Source organism: Meleagris gallopavo, chromosome 4, assembly GCF_000146605.3.
Source record: "Meleagris gallopavo isolate NT-WF06-2002-E0010 breed Aviagen turkey brand Nicholas breeding stock chromosome 4, Turkey_5.1, whole genome shotgun sequence".
NCBI lineage: Eukaryota > Metazoa > Chordata > Aves > Galliformes > Phasianidae > Meleagris > Meleagris gallopavo.
In genome coordinates, this window is record NC_015014.2 from 31,579,376 (window position 1) to 31,601,271 (window position 21,896).

General features: G+C 35.3%; 1 long non-coding RNA gene across 1 annotated transcript in view; it reads left to right on the top strand.

Moving 5' to 3' along the window:
- The window catches only part of LOC104910702, a 110,789-nt gene that overhangs the window by 12,539 nt on the left and 76,354 nt on the right, over nucleotides 1-21,896 (top strand). The window contains exons 9-10 of the long non-coding RNA XR_004159583.1: nucleotides 5,614-5,879; nucleotides 20,495-20,585. This is a non-coding gene — a long non-coding RNA (uncharacterized LOC104910702). The remainder of the gene's footprint in view (nucleotides 1-5,613; nucleotides 5,880-20,494; nucleotides 20,586-21,896) is intronic.

Here is a 21,896-nt window from a genome sequence, read left to right on the forward strand (position 1 = left end):
TTTCTCTCTGAGGACAAACTCTGTATGAAATCTGATAATGTAGAACACCTTGTTGTCAATTTAGAAGAGAGGACAAAGTGACACCAAGCAGTTTCTCTACGACTGTTTTTGGGGTGAAGGATTTTTATGTCTTCCAGTAGTTTCTTGGTCATCAGGACTGGATGATTACATAGATTAGAGGTGTCCAACCTTTTGTCTTGCCTCAGCTGTCACTGATTAGAGAGGAATTGTCCTGAGCTACAGTTGCTCCGAAAATAATGCCTCCTATTTATTTCCATGGAAACTAAAACAGATACAAAGAGCACAATTATACTATTTGATAAATTGTCAGCTACAAAATAGTAATTTTCAACATAGTCACTGCTATTAGCTATGCATTTTTGCTGTGATGAACAAGAGCATGCATGCCATGCTAATAAAAATCATCACCAGCAGAGGTGACCCACTGTTGCCATTGCTGAAACTCGCCACTCACTGCCTCACTGTGCTCACATCCACTTTTTATGGAGATCAAGCATCTAGCAAGCCTCAATGAATATCAGTGTGTGGCATTGTTTCTACATGAATGAATTCAATGACACACCTTTGCTTCATATGTACTTCCATGTTAGACACCATTTTGTCACTTGCCCCTTTGCTGCCACCTGACACATGGCAACAAAATGTATTGGAATATTGGCTGAAAGGTGCAACTTCTACTTCCATCTCACCAACATCTGCATCTGACATTGTGGGTCAGCATAACAGAATAGGAGGCATTACTTTCTGAGCAGCCCTTGTGAAATGTACATTATTGTTAATACATAAGCAACAAAACATTTTAATTTTAAATATTAAAATATTAAATAAGATAAAAAAATTATAAAACTAATGGGATATTTGACCTTGTTTTTGTGAAACTAATGCCTCAGGATGGTTAGGTGGCAGTGGCTGCAATTCTCAAGCTCTCTCTCATCAGAGATTTTTGATGAAATTTTACTCTTCCTGTACTTAATCCTTGACAACTATTCACAAATATGTGTACTGTCAAGAAGTGACGACATGAATAAGGCGTGACTGTGAAGAAAAGGATAATTCTCTCTGCTATTCAGAGCACTGCGTTTAGCCAGAATATCAAAATACATACAGTTTACAGAGTGTACATTCAGGGCCATCCCACGTGGAGGAGCCATTGGGACCAGTGGATGGGCCGCTCTGCAGGCTGTGCCAGGCCATGTGTATTTATATAATAATATATACATGCCAGATATAGATAATAATAACGAAAAGCAGTGCAAAATGGTGAGTTGCTGGATTTGTTCATCCAAATAATTCATAAGATTTGCCAGTAGAACTGTATACCTAAAATGGTCCACTGATTTCAGTGGAAGTTTTAAGAGCCTATGGAAAAGCTACTACACTACTACTACTAATTGGTACAACGGTTTACTTTAATACACATTCATGAATTTTTAATATTTGTAATATTTCACTTATTTTCAGTTCCCATGCATCTTCTGTCTATTTGCAGAATATGTGCATTCTGCAATTCAGTGGGAATTTGTTCAGATCAGCAATCACACTTAAGGCAGTGCTTTTATCCCTAATTTCTCGAGTCATATGATAGAGGACCTAATGTTTGACATAACGGGGCTCAGTAAAACTTGGCCACTGAATCACTGGTTCCCCTGAAAAACATTTGGAGGGAAACCAATAGTGCAATATATCCTGCTAGACTGCACTCAGCATATCCAGCCTCCTGGTCTTTCTCTTTTTGTTCTGCCTTACAAAAACCTGGCTGTGCTTACAGAAACGTACAAACACAAGAACAAAATGGATGCACTCCATGTTCTTAAAAATGTCATATCTTGGCTGTGCCGTGTGTTCCTGCTTGGCTGTAGCATTGGCTGTTTTTATGTTGCCTTTTATCACACTGATGCTGCAGGAAAAATCCTACAAAGACATCTGGTTCTTTTGCTATTACCTCTGCACACTTTTTCCATTTATTTTATTTCTCGTGTTTTACTTAATTGAGTTTTAAGTAGCTCAAGTGGTAAAATTTCTGTAATTTCTTTGGACCTCTTCAGTTGTTTATGAAATTGCCTGATTAAGACTAACAAATAATATAATCAAATTAGAATTTCCTTTTCACTTAAATGTGTTCCAAGTTTTATGAATAAACTTTAACTCCTATCTATAAGTCAACATCTCTTTGGAAAACAAGATTCTTAAGGGTTGTGCTGATGTATTAATGTGCATGGAAGCCATGTAACACAATCTCAGAGTACTTACTGAACCTTGTAGAAAGCAAATAATCTGGTAATGGTTATCTTGTTTATGTAAAATAATTGAAAAATAGTAATTTTTATTTTTATTTTTTTTTAAGTCCAGAAAGCCTTTAATTGTTGTTGTAGGGGTTTCAGTAGTCCTCAAGAGCAAGAAGAAAAAACAAAAAAAAATTTTGATGCTGTTCATCAGTGTTTCTGGCTTTACACTTTTAGTTAGTAAAAAATGTTCAGTTTAGTTTTCTAGTTCTAATAAGCAAATGTATGCCTTTAAGGTACTTGTTAGCAGCTTTTGAGTTGAACAGTTTGAAAACACGATAGAAAAAAAGATTCTGTTTAATCTTTTGTATCACTATGGGGCACATGATAACTGGAAGATATTTGGAGAAATTTACGTTTATTTACCAGTTCACCAAAGTTGACAGTAACTAAAAGCTCTGTTTTGGAATAAGGGAAGCAATCTTAATTCCTGGCTTTTGTTCTGAAATTGAATTAATATTTACTTCTATATGTCATCCAGCCAGGATTAAAGTGAAGTTCTTAGTCTGTGCATAGCATTCAGTCTATGTCCTCTGTCCTAAAACTTGGAATTGATCTTTTCTATTCTTTCAAGCAGCTCGCAGTATATAAGTATCTTCCTTGAAGAGGGGAAAAGAGACTTTAACAAAACTCTTAAAACTTTTGATAATTATTTATAACATTTTCCTTAACTCTACATGAGCTACAAAAAAGTTAGCTAAATACTACTGATCTATCAGTGTGGGATTCAGTCCAAGGCCATCAGGTGTCTTTGACAGAAGAAAGGCTAAAAACAGACATTTTGACTTTGAAGCCAAAAACAGCTGATGTCTTTTCACAAATGAGACAAACATTTCTATTCATCAGTGGCATTACAGTCATCCATATGCATGTGCACGTATATTGGATTACAGGCTCCAGTTCTTATACAGTGTTGTTGGTGGGTAGCTGGCAGGAACCAATTTTCACTTTCTTTTTTTTTCTTTTTTTCTTCTTTGGGTCCTACTTCATCTTCTGCTCTTCAGGCTGTTTTCCTTTCAAATGCGTGCAAAGTTGTGAATAGAGGAGAAGCATAAATGCTTTATTTATTCTTTTTTTTAACCAAGCATCAATATCATAAACTTGATGAAGTTCCCAGGAACAACTGGAGAAGTCAGGACAAAATTAAAGAATAACTTTAATTAAAAGAAATCTGAAGGGAGTACAACTTATCAAATGAACATAATAATACAAACAAAAAATTTAGGTTTGTTGCTGGCTACTCTCAGCTCAAAAAGTTCCCAATTTTCCTCCTTTTCTGACAGCTTCTGTCCATGTAAGCATGCTGCTGTTCCCTCTGAAAGAACAGCATTTGTATAGTTGGATAAAAGGCTAGAATTTAGCCTCTACATGTTATGCTATTGATATTGTGTTCACAGATCCAAAAATAGCTGTGGATATTGTCTTCAAATCATTACATTTCAGCAGCGTGAAATTATTATGTTGAGACTTAAAATAACTGAAATTCAAATTATAAATAAAATCTCAGTTGAATTTTTCTACATTATTTTCTGAAAGCTGATTTTTTTTTCTTCAGAATGAGATTTAACATTCTGACCTGTGTTATTAAAAGATCTGAAGCATGACTCCATAAGTAATTGTAGGATCACAGAATCATTAAGGTTGGAAAAGTCCTCTAAAATCATCCAGTCCAACCACGAACCCATCCCCACCATGCCCACTGGCCCTGTCCCTTAGTGTCATGTCTTCACAGTTCTTGACATTACAGAGACAGTGACTCCAAATCAATTGTTTTTATAGTTACACAGTTAAATGGTAAAACAGAACACATGACTGCTGTTTACTATGGTTAAAGAAAAAAAAAGTCAGCATGATAACCATGCTGAGGTACACAACTTCCCAGTTGCTTCTGCTGGAAGAAGTACTCAGAGAGACCTCTGAGAGGAGAGAGATGGCAGACAAAACCTGTTTTCTAATGTGGGCTAGGCAACAAGAAGCTGTTTGTCTGGTCCTGCACTATTCATATTGGTGCATGTTTTCCACCAGTAATTCTCCAGTAGGCAGTGAGAACAATGTTGTTTGTTGTTGAGTTTTTATAAGAAAAATTGGCGTTTATATGCTGCTGACACTTAACTTAAGGATCCACAGTCAGAAAATGATTTCTGCACATTCTACTTTTTCATCTTTTTCTCCCTTTGAATTTCTCTGGTGAGATTATTTATCCTATAGTTTTCTAACTGTAAACTTACTTTCTATCTACAGTAATCTCAGCAATGAGAAAATGACTGTGTGTTTGAAAGCCTCAGTATTGAGCCTCAGCTGATGATTTTACAGTTGGAAAGACAATAAAAAATGGAACTTTTTTAGGCCATTTACCTATTGAAAATTATAATAATTAGAAAACTTTGCATTCATTGATAAGTTAGCAAGAAATCTATCTTCATGGTTTTCAGCTACATCTAGGATATTCTGTAATTTGTTGTTAATAAGCTGGAGGTGTTTTTGCAGCACCACTCACAGAACAACCATCCATTCTGTTCTGACAACAAAAATAGCCATGAACAAAATGGGCTCTTACTGTCTGTGGTCTGCCTTGAAAAGGAAGGAGGTGCAATACACAAAACAGATTATAGAAAAAGACCTACTGGAGTGGAAATCTGTTTGTTCAGTTAATCGATAATCAGAAAGAATAGGAAAACAAGAAAGAAGCAGCATGGTGAATGCAGCTTGCTAAACATAGAGTGAGACTTTCATGAAAGATAGTTAACCTATTGTCTTCTCTTCAAATTCCTCATCAGTATTCTGCCTTACATGGTGGGAACATCTATTAATTACAATTGAATTATCACTAGATAAAAAATGTAACCATGGTTATGGATGATGCACAACAACTTGCAATGCTGCTCGTGCAGCAAAATCACACAAAGAGCCGCCACTTATAGATGTCATCAGTGCATTCATAGCCTGATTCTTGAACTCTGTGATTAAACGCTGCTGAATATCTTCCCCCACTATTCTTTCTCCTGCTTACTTTTATTTCCTGTGAAGATTTGGACCTCTGTTCTTTGCATCTCCTGCCATGGCTCACAATCCTGCTTCTTGGTTCTTTCAACCTGCCATGTCCAATAATCATGCACAGAAAACGCTTATGCAAGCCAGTTGGCTTAGATTTCTGTCTTAAGGGAAGAGTGCATCTGTTTTTTGGATTAAATCATGCTTATAAAGTCGTGCTTATTCAGTTGACAGAAAAAAATGCATAATTTAAAGCTTTCATTTGCTCTTGTGCTAAAAGATTTCAGAGCCTTAATTCACCCTTGTTTTATTCTTCTAGAGCAATACAAAATTAGAGTTCATTATGGTGATCCAGTCTCTCCTTTTGTCTTGATTGGAGACACAGTAAGCTCTTTGCCAGAAATGTCGACTTTCCTGAACAAGCATTTCAAGGCTCGCAAGCTATCTGTTGTTTTCTCAGTAGGCTAATGAGGGTGGATTAGCGTCCATCAGATGTATCCTAGGAATGAGCCAAAAGCTGAAGGGAAAGATAAATTGCAGTGCCAAAGAACTTCCACCTCTGCAGGGACTGACATGAGACACAAGGTGAGAATCTGTACCATTACAAAGGAGATTCTCTTCTATCACAGGACCATGTCCTTAATGTGAACCACGGGGTGACAAGAACTGTTGACTTTTTGTTTTTCTCATTCCAATAACAATTGTTCTCTGGTTAAAGTGAAAGGAAATTTCAAAGTAAAATGTGGCTTTGAATAACAAAATGTTTAATTAGAAAAATGTCAAAATAAAAATATATTTATTTTCCTGATTCCTTGATCTAAAATTAAAATATATTTTATTATATATATATATTATATTTTATATATGTATTTAATATAGACCTTTCTGTGTTGTGTGTGTGTGTGTGAGTGCATGTGTGTGTGTGTGTGTGAAATGTTTTACTTGACCAAAATCTGTGACTTCTGTCAGGCCAAGTTTAGCTATAAAATTTTACATGGATCTATTCTTTTAAATGAGACTGAAAGGAAGACTTTGTCAGGAGAAACGCACAGCAGCTCTTTTAAAATGTGTCTATAGTGAAGTTAAATTTTTAGATTTGATTGGCTGTTGATTTATTTGACACGTAGACTGTTATTCATGGTCAATACAGAGAGAAAAAAAAAAAAAAGGAGTTTTATCACACTACTAATCTGTGCTTAAATTTGACTTTGGAATAGGTCAAATGTGTAATCTGGAACTGTTTATTCCCTCTGTTGGCTGAAGAGGCAGTTCAGATGACTGGCTTACACATAGCCATGCATACTGCCACATTTGAAATTAGGTGAGAAGAACCCTGCTTTTAAATCCTTTTGAGGTTTTAGGTTTCAGAAACCAGCAAAGAAGTTGAAAGAAAGGTAAAACTTTAGGTAGGCTTCACGCTCAGAAGGAGCCAGTGCTGACTTGTAGCAAGGGCATGTGAAATTGCAGGTCCCTTCATTCTGCAAGTTGAGACTGAAAAGATCTGCGCTGTTGTGGGGAGGTTGCACCTCTGTACATTAGCACTGGCAATGGGTCCAGTACATTTATTGCAAATGAGAGTTAAGGTCCACTGTGGATATCTGGAAAATGTATTGTTCTTATGTTGCATTTTGAATAGAAGTAGTAAGATTATTCACTAATTTCTAAGAGTGTCAGAGTAATTATGTTATGTTTAAAAAAGTGGTGTTGAAGCACTCAAGAAGCTAAAAGAGGTTCTGATGGAGCAATAGGAAAACGTCCTCACAACTCTGATAGGTGCATTTCTCTACGGGAAGCAACCTGAAGATTGGCAGCATCTTGACTCACGTGTGGTTTTGATAGCATGTATTGTTGAATGAAATGTATTGTGACAGATAGATGTGTGCTAAGATTTATGAAATACGTGGTGAAATGCATAGAGGCAAATCTTCCAGACTGCTGCGTGTTCTTGTACACAGCCTATGTCACTGCAGATTCACTGAATTTTTCCTCTGATAGTTTGGCTCCCACCCCAGTCCCGAGGTCTGTACCTGTCGTGGGAAAAGATTCATTAGTCCATGATGCTCGGTAGCTCTGGGATCCCTTTGTATTAGCCTCAGGGCATCCTGCCTTGAAGTGTAAGTGCTGCAGTAGTTAAAAGCAGTAAGCTGGGCCTCTGCTAGTGTGCATGTTTTACAAAAATAAGAGTGTCTGTTACAGTTTTGGGGCTTGTTTTGGAGTCTCAGGGACCTCTTAATTTGGAAATTCCCTCAGTGGTTGTATCTTTTTTTCTGCCTGGTGATTTTAGATGTTGATAGTTAAAAGGAAAAAATATATTAATTGCTTGTAAGGTGCATAGAGCCAATCATCATTTTAATTATATGTCCAGAACAACGAATAATGCAGCACTTGTATCATGTGGGGTATAACCTGGGTTTTGTCAGTTGCAGTTTTATATTTTAAATGAAGTCTCCCAGACAAAACTGTCTACAACTCCAATTATATGAAGACAGAATCTGGTTCAGTGATTTTCTTAAGTTTTAAAGCTTTACTGCTGTGAGAACAGCCATTGACACAAACAATTCTGTAAATAGCTGAACTCTAAGCTAAAGTCTAAAGCATACATTTTGTATTGCTGATTCATTTGTAGTATTTATCCATATGCTCCAAGAGCCTAGTAATGGAGAGAATAATAGCTTCAGAGCAAAAAACTGTTATGATTACAACTCATTATTATATAATTGTCTAATTCTACAACTGTGGAGAGTGTTTATGTTCTCAAAATTAATTAGTGTGGAGTGTAACTGCTTTTAAAAATGTCATTCCTCTCAGAACTATGTGGTTAGAAATGTATGCCTCAGTGAATATACACTTCATTATTATTGAATATAAAAGTTTATTGTTCATTACACAGAAAATTGCAGTTGAGGCGTTTCACAGCTTCAAGGTTATTATTATCCCTGATTAAATTACAGAAAGACTTTTCATGGGTCAGTAAACTGAAATAATTTTTATTTGCAATGCATTCAGAGAAATATTTATGGAAAGGATAATTGTCGTCAGTGCTTTAAGGGAAAAAATCAGCAGACAGTTTAGAGAAGAGAAATAGAAAAGAGAATTTAAGATATGTTTCTGCAAAACTGTCACTACTGTAATGGAGAAAAATTCTCTCCCTCCCCCAGAAAAACTAACAACTCTTTGCCCTGATGTGATTGGGCCTCACTTCCAGAGATGGGAGATGTGCAGACATTTCCTCAGTTTAAATGAAATGACAACTTCAACGGTAAAAGGAAACATTCTTTAGGATTTCAGTTGCAGATGGTCATGTTGTTGCCTTTGCCTAGTTTTGAGGTAATGGTATTTCCTAAGGCCTCAGACTATTTTTTGTTTGTTTGTTTTTTGTTTTTCATTTGTGGCCTACTGAGGCTCTTTATATTTCTGCAGATCCCCAGCAGCTCTAATGTCCACTGCTAATATTGCCAGCATTTGTTTTCTCACTTTCAGTTAAATAAAAATATCATCAAGTGACAACCTAGGCTTTCTTGGTATCTGCCTGTAACTGGATAATGCTAAATGCGTGGTTCAGTGCCTGTAGCATTTTCAATAGATGATTTATTACTTTGATGCAATTTTTTATCAGCCTGTTTTTGATGGAGTAGAAATTGCATGCCTCGACTCAGACTTTGCTGCAAAGTTCTTGAAATCATTCAGTTGTCTGCAGCCCATGACATCAAAATTAACCTCCTTAGGAAAAGCTGATTTTACATGCAAGCTTGTTGGTTAGGCAAGTATTTTACATTAGTCCGCATAAATTAGAGCTACAACCTAGAACAACTTCTACCCAAGGTAAGCTAGTTGGCCAGCTTTGCTGCACTGACTTAACTTTTCCTATTCCAGGAATAGGACCTGGCTTATGTTTCTGGCATGGGAAAGAAATCTTGGCAGTTTATTCACTATTGCTGCTCCTTTGAGACCAAAATACATGTTGCTGGCCCTCTCCATCCATTTTCTTCAATCCCTAAATGACCTGTAGCTTTTTTCTCTGATTTTTGTTAAACACATCAACTTTCCTGAAAAAATGTGCACGTCAATAACTTAACTCTGGTACATCATATTTTCCTGTTAAATTTCTTACTAGGAGAAAACAAAGAAGAAAGTGGCAAAGGAAACATTTCAATATGCTTTGGAATATCTATATATGGTTTTGTTTTGTCTCAGCTATTCATGATTGCTGTCCAATCTCAGTTAAATATTTCATGAACCAGAAATATGTAAATGAAATAGGTAAATGGCCAAAGTCTAATTTTATTTACCACCTAACAGAAAGATGGTGTTTAAAAAAGGAATACCCTTTTAAGGACAAATTTCAGAACCATGCTGAAGAATTAGAACTGTTTTGTTTTGTTTTATTTTGTTTTAAATATGGGTATACCTTAAAGGAATTCACATTAAGTGGCTCTGTTAGTCTTTAATTTTATGAAACTACATTACATTCCTATTCTGACTTGCCTTCTATAGAAACGTATGCTATGCAGAAGGCCAGGTGCCTATGTCAGAAGATGTAAATAATTTCCCTTTTTTCCTCTCGTATACATGTATCTAAAAGATGTTTTATGTTATGACTCTTGTTCCAAAGAATAAAAATCATAATAGTCTTGAACATTTTTGCTAATACTCTAATCATTTGCAGAAATCAACAACAAATCTCCATTTTTTTTCTTTTTTTCTGTACAGTCTATGGTAAAAAAATGAGACGCTTCAGTAACGTAATCATCCAGACTCTCTCTGGAAGGTTTTTGTATAGCAATGTTGCATGCCTGCATTGTCCCATGGAATGTGGCTCTCATGGAAACCTCCCAGTTAATTCTGCCTCATTAGGGCATCTCATCAGTTTCTTCTTCCTTTACAAACAAGGCAGTACAATTACTGGCGCTGTACACGTGGGCTGGCATCCTTGTGCTCAGTGATGCACAATTCCTTCCTGCCATGACCTTCTTCTTATTTGTGCTTCTTGGGTAACCATTGACTCCGAAACATCCAAAATGGTCAAAACTTTCCAGAACAGCAGCACAGGGAAACTTAATTACAACAATTTTCCTATTTATACTGGCAAATTGGCAATCATGTCATGGTCTGGATCACAAAAGTTTGAATGGAGACGAGCCTCATAAATAGCATTCTATATTTCTTTTTCCAAAAACCTTTCAAAGTTGATTTTATGATATGCATGTAAGTTAAATAACATGAACTTCTGCTGCTTGAATATGGGGGATTTCCAGAATATGTTCTAGAAATTTCTTTCAAAATTTCCTAGAAAGAAGTCAGCGCTTTGGGGAGCCAGAAGCTAAGACTGACCCTAAGTTTAACTACCTCTGAAACTTCCAGGGAGAAGAGACTTTCATAATCCAAGCAGCCTGACAAGAGTAAGCCTTCTGCTCCAGTTTTATTCTTGAAGAAAAATATGTGCCATTTCAGATACTGAGTCAATACTTAATACAGATACTTAAATTAAATTTTTCTGACCAAATCTTCTCTTTTATTTTTTATTTTTTTTCCTCACAGAGAGTTGTGTTATATTCTTCTTCCATGACCTTTCAGTGTCTCTAGCTGTCTATCTGAAGTACAGAAGAAAAGAAGAAAGGTACCATGGATTGCGATGTATGGACAGCAACTCTTTCTAAATCTCATTCTGTACATTAGATTACTGTCATTCTATGTTTCTCAAGGCTTTGCTAAAATGAGCTTTTCATTGGAAAGATATAGAAGAAAAGGCTGAACCTGATTGTAGACTACAGTAGTGCTGAGCTAAATGAATGGTTTTGGAAATCCCTTCAGAATATCTCCTTTCTAATTACAACCTGTTTTCGGGAAAAGTCATTTTGACAGATATGGCCAAGCCTCAAAAATGCTTCCTGGTTCTAAATAGTTACCAAACTTCTAAAAACTGTTTTATTGTTTCTCTGTTTTGTAGCTGAGCACATATATCTATCAGGACAATGCATAGGTACTGAGCATGTGAACATTACAATCTTTTGTATTTAGAAAAAGAAGCTAGGTATCACTGTTAAGAATCTTGACTCAGTATAAAGTGTAACAGTCTAATTACTAACCTATTCCAATCAAAGATTTATTTTCTTTTTTACCTCTCATAAAATCACTGATAGACTCTATCCTAACTATTGGAGAGAGAAATCCATTTATAAAAACAAAACAGGATTAGGATTGCTAGTGGAACCATTATGAAGTCTGGATTAAACCAAATGTTAGAAAGTTCAGTATAGTGTTTACCTATGAATTAGAGGGAATGAACCTCTAAAAATTTTAATTGTATAGGTTGGTAGGTTAGTTATTAACTCAATTTTTTTTTTTTAAGTTCATATCAATGCTTTTTTACTCTGATGTTTTAGCCTAGCTACACCATTTTCACATAGAAAACTGAACATGCAGATATTTGTTTTTATATTCTTTGCTCATGCATACTTTGTTTTATTTACATGTCTTCCTGTAAAGCATGAATGATGGCATAGTGCTTTACTCTTGCCATTGAGTTATTCTGAATCCTTCCAGTGGAGAACAAGGGATGAAAAAGAGATAACACACCTGTGTGAGCTATTGTTGCCTTTAAAAACCAATTCCGAGGTGGGAGTGAACTGGAATACTGTTGTTGCAAAAGACACTGTTTCAGAAGTCATCTGCTTTGACTCAGAAGAAAGCTTATAAAGCAGTTTCCCGTAGATTAATGTCCAGTCCTTGGTTGATTCTCTGGTGACAGAAAAGTTTCTGTCTGATTTTTCGGAATGCAAATATTTTCATTTGTTTGGTCTAGTGCAACATGACAAGAGATTTGTCTGTGAAGGATGATTTTTCTTCTTCAATGATGAAGGGGAATTCTCCACACTTTTTATAACTCAGTGTCACCTTGGAGGCTGAATGAGATTTCTGCCTTCAGAGATGGAAATGCATTATCTTGTTCCTTTAATACAGAGAGCTAGAGCAGAGAAAATCCCTAATCGTATCAATGACTTTGTTGAATTCATTTTAGCTCAAGAGTACTTGGATAAATATGTAAAAATTTTTATGTGAATTACATACTTTATTACATGATATGTTAGATCTGTTAGAATTCATTTCTATTTCGATTAAAAAAAAAGCATTCTGAAAAATGATATTGGTTTCACATATAACATGTATCACTAACACTTCTTAAAACAAAAATTTTGCTAGCATTTTGACTTGTTCTACAATGGCTGAATGGGAAAACTATTTCACTGTGAGGGCAGCTACATTAGTTTTAGTAGAAGGGATAAGGTGGTGGTGTAGACAGATTACAGATGTTTGTTTTATGTGACAAAATGTTAAAATACCCAAATACTCCTACTTTCATTCCACTAAAGCTATTACGTATGGAGCTCTTTTGTGGATGAAATATTTTTCTAGTAATTTGTACTTTCTTTTGCAGGTTTAACCATTACAAAACCACTCTATACAAAAATCTCTGTGGTTTTGTAGCTGCCTGTGCATATATATATCTTTTCTTCCATTGCTGAATAACACCTTTGACATTTGTAATTTGTGCTCAGGAATTGAGTCTGAGTTTAGAAACGACAGATGTAAATATAAATTTGAACGTTTGTATTTTTGCATACCAGTTTGATTGACTTAGTCTTCTACCCCACAAAGGCAAGTGCTTGGAACCTTTCTACTTCCAAAATATTTTTCAGTCTGAGATTACCACATTAAATAAGTGGATACTTGATGCTCTTCACTATCTCAGTATAACTAAGTTAGACTTTATATATGAACTCAGTTGTAGATTTTATTTGTCTTGGGAATCAAGTCAGTGTGTAGACATTTCCCTTTCTTAGTATTTTTCTACCATCTTACATGTAGGAGGGAAACAATTTTAAACACCCCTACACCCCCAAATGATTAATCACTGCTGTACCACAGAGATTGCAATCTATTGTCATTTTCTGCATGTTAAAGCTGTTACTGCAACTGATAGCATGCAGTCTTTACAATACAGTCCAAAAGAATATAAAACCATTAATCTATTTACATATGTTTTAAATTACCCAGTGAAATTTAACAGAGGATTGGCAATGTCTTGTTTGAAATTATAAAGGGCTCTTCTACAGCAGTTGCATACAGTGCTGTTGTGTTCCATGGCTTATATACAACTGCAACTTGATTTACCTATTAAGGGGCATACAAAACAACAAAATGTGGGGGAAAATATGTGAATTTGGAGACTGCGTGTACAATGGGATCACATTAGGTGTTTGGTCATAACATTTCAATCACACCACAGTTGAAGCGAGAGCATTTTTTCTAAAATGAGAGAGAATCAAGCCATCTCTTATCACTGGGTAAATCATCTATCTATTCCTGCATGTGCTAATAACAGATTTATTCTTCTTGCTTACTTCTCTACTTCCATAAATCATACCATATAAAGATAAATCTTGTTACCATCTGCATAAAAAAGTGTAGTCTGTCTTATATTTAGTGCAAATATTTATCTATTATATACATACCTGTGCGATAGATATATTTCTATTCATATTCTCACATGTTTTCTACATAACATTTTTGTATTTTTAAACAAATAAGTGTATATAACTTTTTAATTTGATTTTTAAGATACTTTCAAAATTTCTGCAGTTCAGGTCCACTTTTTTTCCCCACCATGTTTTACTAAAATAAAAGTTTAGATTTTTGATTTTAGATTTACATAGTGTGAGGAAATAGAAATCTCCTCATTAAGTTCATGGTCTCCAGAAGCAGAAATATCCTCCTTTGAGCTATCCATGCTGTTACCAAAAGGATGGGAATACAGTTCCTTCTTCTGGATAGAGAAAGAAGTGATCTTACCCACTTTTTTTGCCAGCTACAAGCATATGAGACCCTGTGCTGAAGAAGATTCTACTTTTGGGTCTACTTTTGGTTCAAGTCTCAAAACTTAGGAGACCTAGTGTTTGAATCAGGAGTAGCATTTGAGTTTGTCAACATCAACACAGATTTTAAGTAGAAATTATATTTCTGTTCAACAGAACACAATTGTTTAAAAATGTAAGATGTGAGCTGCAACTATTACTTGCATAAAATTTCAAAAATAATTGGCTTTTGTAGCTTTGTAGAGTGGAAGACCAATAGTGGTAACTGAGAACAGACTTAGAAAGTGGAAACTTCCAACAGCTTAGAATTACTCGTTTCCATTTGGATGTGGATTAGAACATTTAGAATTTCAATGTTGATTTTCATAAACGTACAAAAACTGAAGAGTCTTTCTTCGACAAGCTCCAGTTTCTTCGGTTATTGTTTTCCTTGTTTCTTTTATTTTTCTTTCCAAATACTATCTGCAAGTCTTCAGCTCCCAGGGAGTATAAATCTCCCGTATTTTCTTGCTCAGGAGTGCAAGAACTTCTGTGAAATTCTAGGTGTTGATAAATTCTAGGTGTTGAATTTCTCATATTCTAGGATTCTGTTTTTGCAACCTACCCCTCTTCAACAGCATTTTCTGGAAATGCTGCACTTCAGATCTGTCGGGGAGGCATCAGAGGTGCATAATAGTCTGTTGTGACTGGAGAAGTTGTAGAACAGGAGAAAGAGAGAAGAAAAGGAGAAGGTTCAGGACAAGAAAGGAGATACTTTTTATATGAATACAAAATAATTTCTCAGTTTTGTTGTGTTCAGAAAGTGGTCAAAATGTAGGTAGAATGTTCTTGTAAGGACAATTTAGCTCTGGAGATGCTTACTGAAGAATATCAACTTCAGAATGCTTCTAGCCAGATTCCATTTATTATCAGTAGATTTTGAAGTTTCAAATAATAGTGTGCAGGTTTTATTTCTCACTTTCTATTAGTGAATTCTGTAGAGTTATGTGCTTTTTCATTCTGTTTTCCAAAATTTCCAACACATGTCTTGCCAGCAGTAAAGATGATTAAAGGTTTCTGAAGAAGTAGACTGCTGCTGGAAATCTGAAAGGGATTCCACCGAAATGCCAAAAGTCTATGGAAAATATTCATGGTCCCCTTGTTACTGGAAATGCTTACAGACCCTTCTTGAAGAAATCTTTGGCAATAGGGCTATTTCACTGCAGTTTTGTGTGATTTCTCTGGAATAGGCAGGATAGATAAGTGAAATTCCTACAGGTAGGCAGAGGAGTTTGTGAGGAAGGATGAGCTTGGACCTTCCTCTTGGCAGTGTTGGATAGCATCTAAAGATATGCTAAAATATGTATCTAAGACACAGCCTGAATGCACTTCCACAGATTCTCTTTCCATTATTCCTGTTGGTTCCCACTTAGTTTTTAGGATAGTGTTCTTGAGCATTTCCATCTGACTCTGAGCTTTTAGTATTTTTCATCCTAACACAGACTTCACCATTATAACTTGTTTCCTTCTTACCTTCAATCTAAATTATTGCAATGCACTCTGCTTGGTATATGAAGCACCGTTTGTTTCGTATTCATCATCAAAGTCTCTACTGGGCTGCAACTGAAAAGTTCAAATATTGCACTGATGTATGAATAAGCAGAAGGGTTAGTGTACTTTCAAACAGTATATTTTTGATGACAAAATATCTGTGCTTCAGCTTATTGAAAGGAATTAGTAGAGTTTTGAAAAGGTTTTATGGTATAGTGGCTGGCTTAGCAAGGAACTGGATTTAACACCAGGAGGTAGTTTCTTGTTCCAGATTTCTCTCTCTGGTGTTGGGTACCATATAGATAAAATACCTATTTATTTGGGATTTATTGTTCAGATATTTTCTCCTTACCTTCTTAGTAATAGGTGATAGAAATGGCTTTGTCAATATCCAGTAGTTTATAACATTTATGAATTCTTTTTATATGCTTTCTGTAGAAAGGTTTAGAATTAATCTTTATAAAAAACTCTTCCCAGTTTGTTTTCTTGTCGTTGGCAGAGAAGTGCAGCCATAAGCCTTGTGATCTTCATTCAGATGTTGGAAATGTGGAATTAGTAAAGCTGCAAAGCCACATGGTGATTTACTGATTTTTTATTTTTTTCTGAACACTTTTTCCCTTGTGGGCCAGTTTAAATAGTTGTTTACATTGCTGAATCTCAGGAAAAGACAGGAAGAATGTAGGAACATTTTTCTTGGCTAAAATCCATTTTCAAATGATGCTACCTGAGTACTGTATAGGAAAAGAAATTCTTTTTTATTCCTTCAGGTCTGATCAGAGGCTTGTAACTTTGAGGTGATACCTGGCATCGTTTTGATGTATTGTTTACTTTTAAGTCTTCGTTATATTCTGGAATACCTTTTAGGAGTCAACATGTTAAAGGCTTCTCACCCTTACTCTTATGATAGTCTAAGCAAATAATTAACTGACATGTCTTGGAAAGACAGAAAAAGGATGGCTCTTTCATTACTAATATTTTACTGTCCATCAGCTAGTACTCTTACAGGACATATTTTGACCACATTCTCTATTCAAGTGGCTTACAGAACAATTACCTAATGTTACAAAGTGATGAAGAGGAGCTTAAAAATATTCAGCGCAAGCCACACAAACAATTGAATGCTCTTCTTTGAATTTTCTTTTCCAGATAAGTCTCAGTCAAAGACAGCTTTACCTTACCCCTCAGGAATGTTCTGTTTGAAGCAGACCCAGCTAATTCATGAGTCACTACGGAACAATTTGCGATATATCCCAATCCATATTGCACTTACTCTGTATCACAAGATGGGACAGACATACAAGATATTCGCTTATGTCAAATGACTCTTACACAGTCCTAATGACAAAGTTACAGTAGTTTTTTTAATGGTCAAGATGATGCAAATTGGCACAAATTAAGCCTTCGGCTGAATCACTCATAAAGTAAATAATCTCTCTAGGCTTGCCTGAAAAAAATATACTTGCGAATGGTATTAATCATGCAAGAAACATTGGATGGAACATCACAAACTCTGCAGTTTTCACTATATTAATATTTAAACTGAGCCAGTTGCTGTGGAACTCACTGCTGTTGGGATCTACTGCACAAGAACTATAGCCTTTTGATTGCATATTGAGTCTAGCCTGCTCAGATATTTTCAAGGCTTCGATATTTTTTCCAAGCTACAGATATATGCATTGGAGTATTTAGGGATGTTTCTGTTGGAATTGAATTTGAAAATCTCTCACTGCCACAAATTCATTTTATTTAAATGAAAACAATTTTTTTCCCCCTGGATTTAACTGGAAATGAAAAAATTTGGCCATTGGTATTTGCTACCAAAATCTTTTACAGGTAGTTTAATAGTGATGCTGTGATAGAGCCAAACTTATCTTTAACACTTCTTCCTGTGATTTCATGGAGTTAGACCAGGCTTCCAATTGCAGAACTCTACTGAACAGGAGCAATTAGCAGCAGCTGAAGATCTGGCCTATAGTCAACAATATATCCTAGGATTTTTGTTGCAGCTTAGTTATTACATTGCTCAGATCAGAGGAGATGCAAATTCTAATGGTACTTATTCTTTGCACTATCTCTGAGCTTAGGTTACCAACTGATGGCTTTAACTCAATGTATACTATGCAGTGTCTGACCACAGATTCAAAACACGGTCCCTCTCTAATGGGACTGACAGCCACAGGCACGATAATAAAGACGTCAAAACAAACAAACAAACAAACAAAAAAACAAACAAAAAACAGTGCAAAAGTCTTTTTAGTGGGATAGTGATTCTGGGGTAAGATAAAAGACGCAAATATTCAGAGGTGAAGCCAGAGATTCCTGGAAGAGTGGGACAAGTTAAATATATGATTTAGAGTGATAGTAAGATGAAATGCTACTGTGCCAGCAGGAAACATACTCTCTCATATGAGGAAATTCTGGCTCGAGATGTCCTGTTACTGGGTTACCATGTGATGGTTCTTGTATTGATGGTTCTCAGATAAATGTCAGCGCACCTTAGGATTTTTATCTTCAAATGGAGAACAGCATTACTTTTAAATGCTCTGAGATATCTAGATAAATAGGCATAGAAAGATGAGATTTACAATAATGGTATCAATGGCAAAATTTTCATGATTTTGAAAAAGGAAATTCATGGTAACTATTCACTGTGATGAAATTACTTGGAAAAATAACCCCAAGATTAAAGTAGGTGGACAGCATAGGAATTTTTCAGTTGCAGAATTATAGCTTTGTGTGGCTGTGAGTAATGGAAAGCAAAGTCTTACAGTGAAGACTAAAGAAAACTTAAAAATTAAACTATTCCTATTCATAAACTCTTTCTTTTTCTACAGTTTTTTTGTTTTTTTTTTTTTGTTCCTCATTGTCTTACTGTTGGTACACAAGTTACATACAGAGGGAAAAATATAATTTTGAATTTACTTTAAATTTTAGTGGCTAAACTTCTGTCCTTACTGTGTTTAAATAATGTCGCTTATCTTAACTATCATCTTTATCTTAACAATCATCTTTACTCTTTGTAATCTTCTCTACTTTTGCATTCAGAGTCAATCTGCCTGACAATAGTAAAAATGAGCAAATGCAAGGCAAGATATATATACATGTGAAGAGATACCTGGGCATATGTGTATCTTCCTCATCATTGTGTTTCAAAAACATGAAGAATGCTGCTGAAGAAGCAGTTGTGCTGAAGGCTTGGGAAGACATTTTCTAGCTATTCTCCCAGTCTGGTGATTGAAAATCCTAGTCATGGTCCAACTGAAATAATTAAAATGGCCACATCAATCCTTTAATTAGTTGGGGCCCAAACTTACTACTGAAGTTAGTAACAAACTCTTAAACTGCCTCTAGCAATTACGTGCCTTGGATCAGTGTATATTATGGGATGTTAAGTGCTTTGAAAATTTAAGTATCTGTGCTCTCGTGAGCTCTGAGATGTCATACAGAAGATTCGCAAGATACCAATCTGATTACATTTTTTGCATTGATTAGACAATGGTTTCTCTATATATTGTTTCTATGATTATTGCATATTACCAGTGCATCTTAATAGTCTGCTACTCTTGAGATTTTTTTTTCTTTTTTTTTGCCATAATAATAGATATTTTCCAAACTAATTATTTTTCCTGAGTTAAGAAACCCACTTGGTGTCAAATTTGGAAAATTTAGTGCAAGAACTGTGCTTTGTTTCCTCATTTGCATTTCTTTATTTTGCAGTTCTTACAAGTAAAGTTGCCAAATGAATCAGTATACACAAAAGTTTAAAACTGTTAATATAAAATATAATGATTACTTTGTATTCCCTTTTGTCTTGGGAAAAGTCATCTTCTCCTTCACTGTAAAATGAGAACAGTAATGTTTTTGTATTTCCCTAACCATTCTGTTTTCAGGATAACATTGTCCCAGCTATGATGAGCATTTTCATGCATGAATGCTTTTGGTGCAGTCACTGAAATTACCAATTTGATGAGCTGGGGTTCAAAAATCTATTCCCAAGTCATTTCCAGTTCCTGTTGAACAGAGGTGAACACATGGGGGAATGTAAGAGAACTGAGGCCATGAAGCTCTTCCTAATATCAGTGGAAACAAAGACCTAAGCCTAACACTTCAGCTTTTGGAATACTTTAGCTTTTGACAGCCTGACAACTTTCTAACATTATCATGTTACAGCTATTAGTCAGAAACCCCTGGACTCCTACTCAATCTTTATGTGGGCAAACTTTTTAGAGCTTTAACAGAAGAATGTTCTTTGTTATGGTCTGGACAGTTACAGAAATGGAAAACAATTGGAAATCAGATCCCTTAATGAAAGTTTAAGGGTTTACAGTGGAGTTCTACTGGAAACAAATCAGTATTTGAATTTACAAAGAGCATTTTTAACAACAACAAAAACAAACAAACAAAAAAACCCACAAACACACAGAAAAAAACACCAATAAAACATTGATACATTAGTGTGAAAATCTAAAAGTTGTGTGATTGCTGTGTACTAGTTTTCAGAAGGTACTGAAATGAAAAGACCAGATAACACAGGAGGGATGTTCTTCTGTAACTGTCAGACAAGGGACAGTCATACAGACATGTTTTCTGTTACTTGTTTATAGGTGGATTATTTGCTGTAACGTTCACTCGTGAGACCAATTGAAACATCAGGTTGCAATCCGCAGCTCACCAATTTTATATTGTAAATATCTGAAATACATTCTAAGTAATGCTGAGTCTGTAATTATGACACTATTTATTAAATTTTGTCTAGACCACCTCTTACTGTCATTTCTTTTTATGATAATCTTGGAGATTGCTTCTGATTTGGGAGCCTCAGCATGTGCAGTTTGTACAAGTCTCACCATTTGCTTGATCTTCACATGCAGAGCAGCTGAAAATGATGGTAAGTGACAAATTGTTCTATGCTCCTTCTCTTGTAGCATGTGGGCTATCATTTTGACAGCTCAGAGTACTGTGCATGGTATATGTGGAGAGATGCCTTTAAAGGACTTAAAGTTTGTTTACTGCCTATCCTGAAATGTTTTATTACTTGCTACTCTATCCATCACTTGGGCATGGTAGCACTGGCATCTTTCCCTCAAAATTCCTGTTCCTGCAGCACAATCCTAACTGTGGTGCAAAGTATTCTGAAAACATGTTGTGATATAAGTACTGTAGATAACTAAATGCATGGATAACTTTTGTTTCTTTGTTAATTTTAGTGTAAACTATTGCTTAGTTTATGTTACTAATTTTACACTGTGGTTTACACTGTTGAATCAGGTATATTTAACCTGTTTGATTTCTGAAGTAATACTAAGTATTATTTTGCAAAAGTTATACTTTATTTGGTGATGTCCATTCTTTCTCAATATTATTTTATTTATTTAATTAATGCTAGTGATGAATTCAATAGGATGAGATTTTGAAGTTTTACCTTCTACTTTTACCTGTTGGTCTTGTTTCTGTAAATGGTGAATGTTTTTGTGGCTGTGTTGTTGGATACACGTTGGGGTATATGATGATTAAGAAGTGTTTTGTGTTAGAAAACTGTGATGTACAATTGACAATACATGAGTTGCTAATCTAAGGGGTTTGAGAAAGGAATCTTCAGGAAGCTAAAGAGATTCTTGTGTTTGAATGCAGCTTAGTTCCTGCAGCATCACAGAGTATTGCATATGCTATATAAACGTGGGCACGCCTGTGTTATACATCCAAAAGTAGTCATACAGATTACTTCTTTGGTTTTAGCTGCTTTAACTATTCTTTCAGATGCATGCTATCTTTATTAAATCTGTGAAATAGTAAGTTTACTGTAGCCTTACAGAGATTTCACTAAAAAGCAAAACTGTGGGACATCCCTTTTCTATGTGTAATCCATGCTTTTTTCAAGTAAACTGTACAGGCAAATTCCACCATTAATGGTGTGTAACCTCATTAATGATTTAGGCCAGAAGCATCTTAAATTGTGCTTGCATTCTTCAAGATAATTTAAAGCACTCATGCTAGATGTTACTATTTGAATATGTGTCCCTAAAGCATACATTAAATGCATTAACAGATTTTGGACCCATTAGCTTGAAATGAAAGGGAGATGGGGACCTATGGGGAGAAAGCAACAACACTGAAACTGTGAAGTAATGATGAAAAGTAGAACAGCCAACATATTGATACTTCTTTTTTGGAGATTTGGGAAACTTGTTAAAATTTTTTT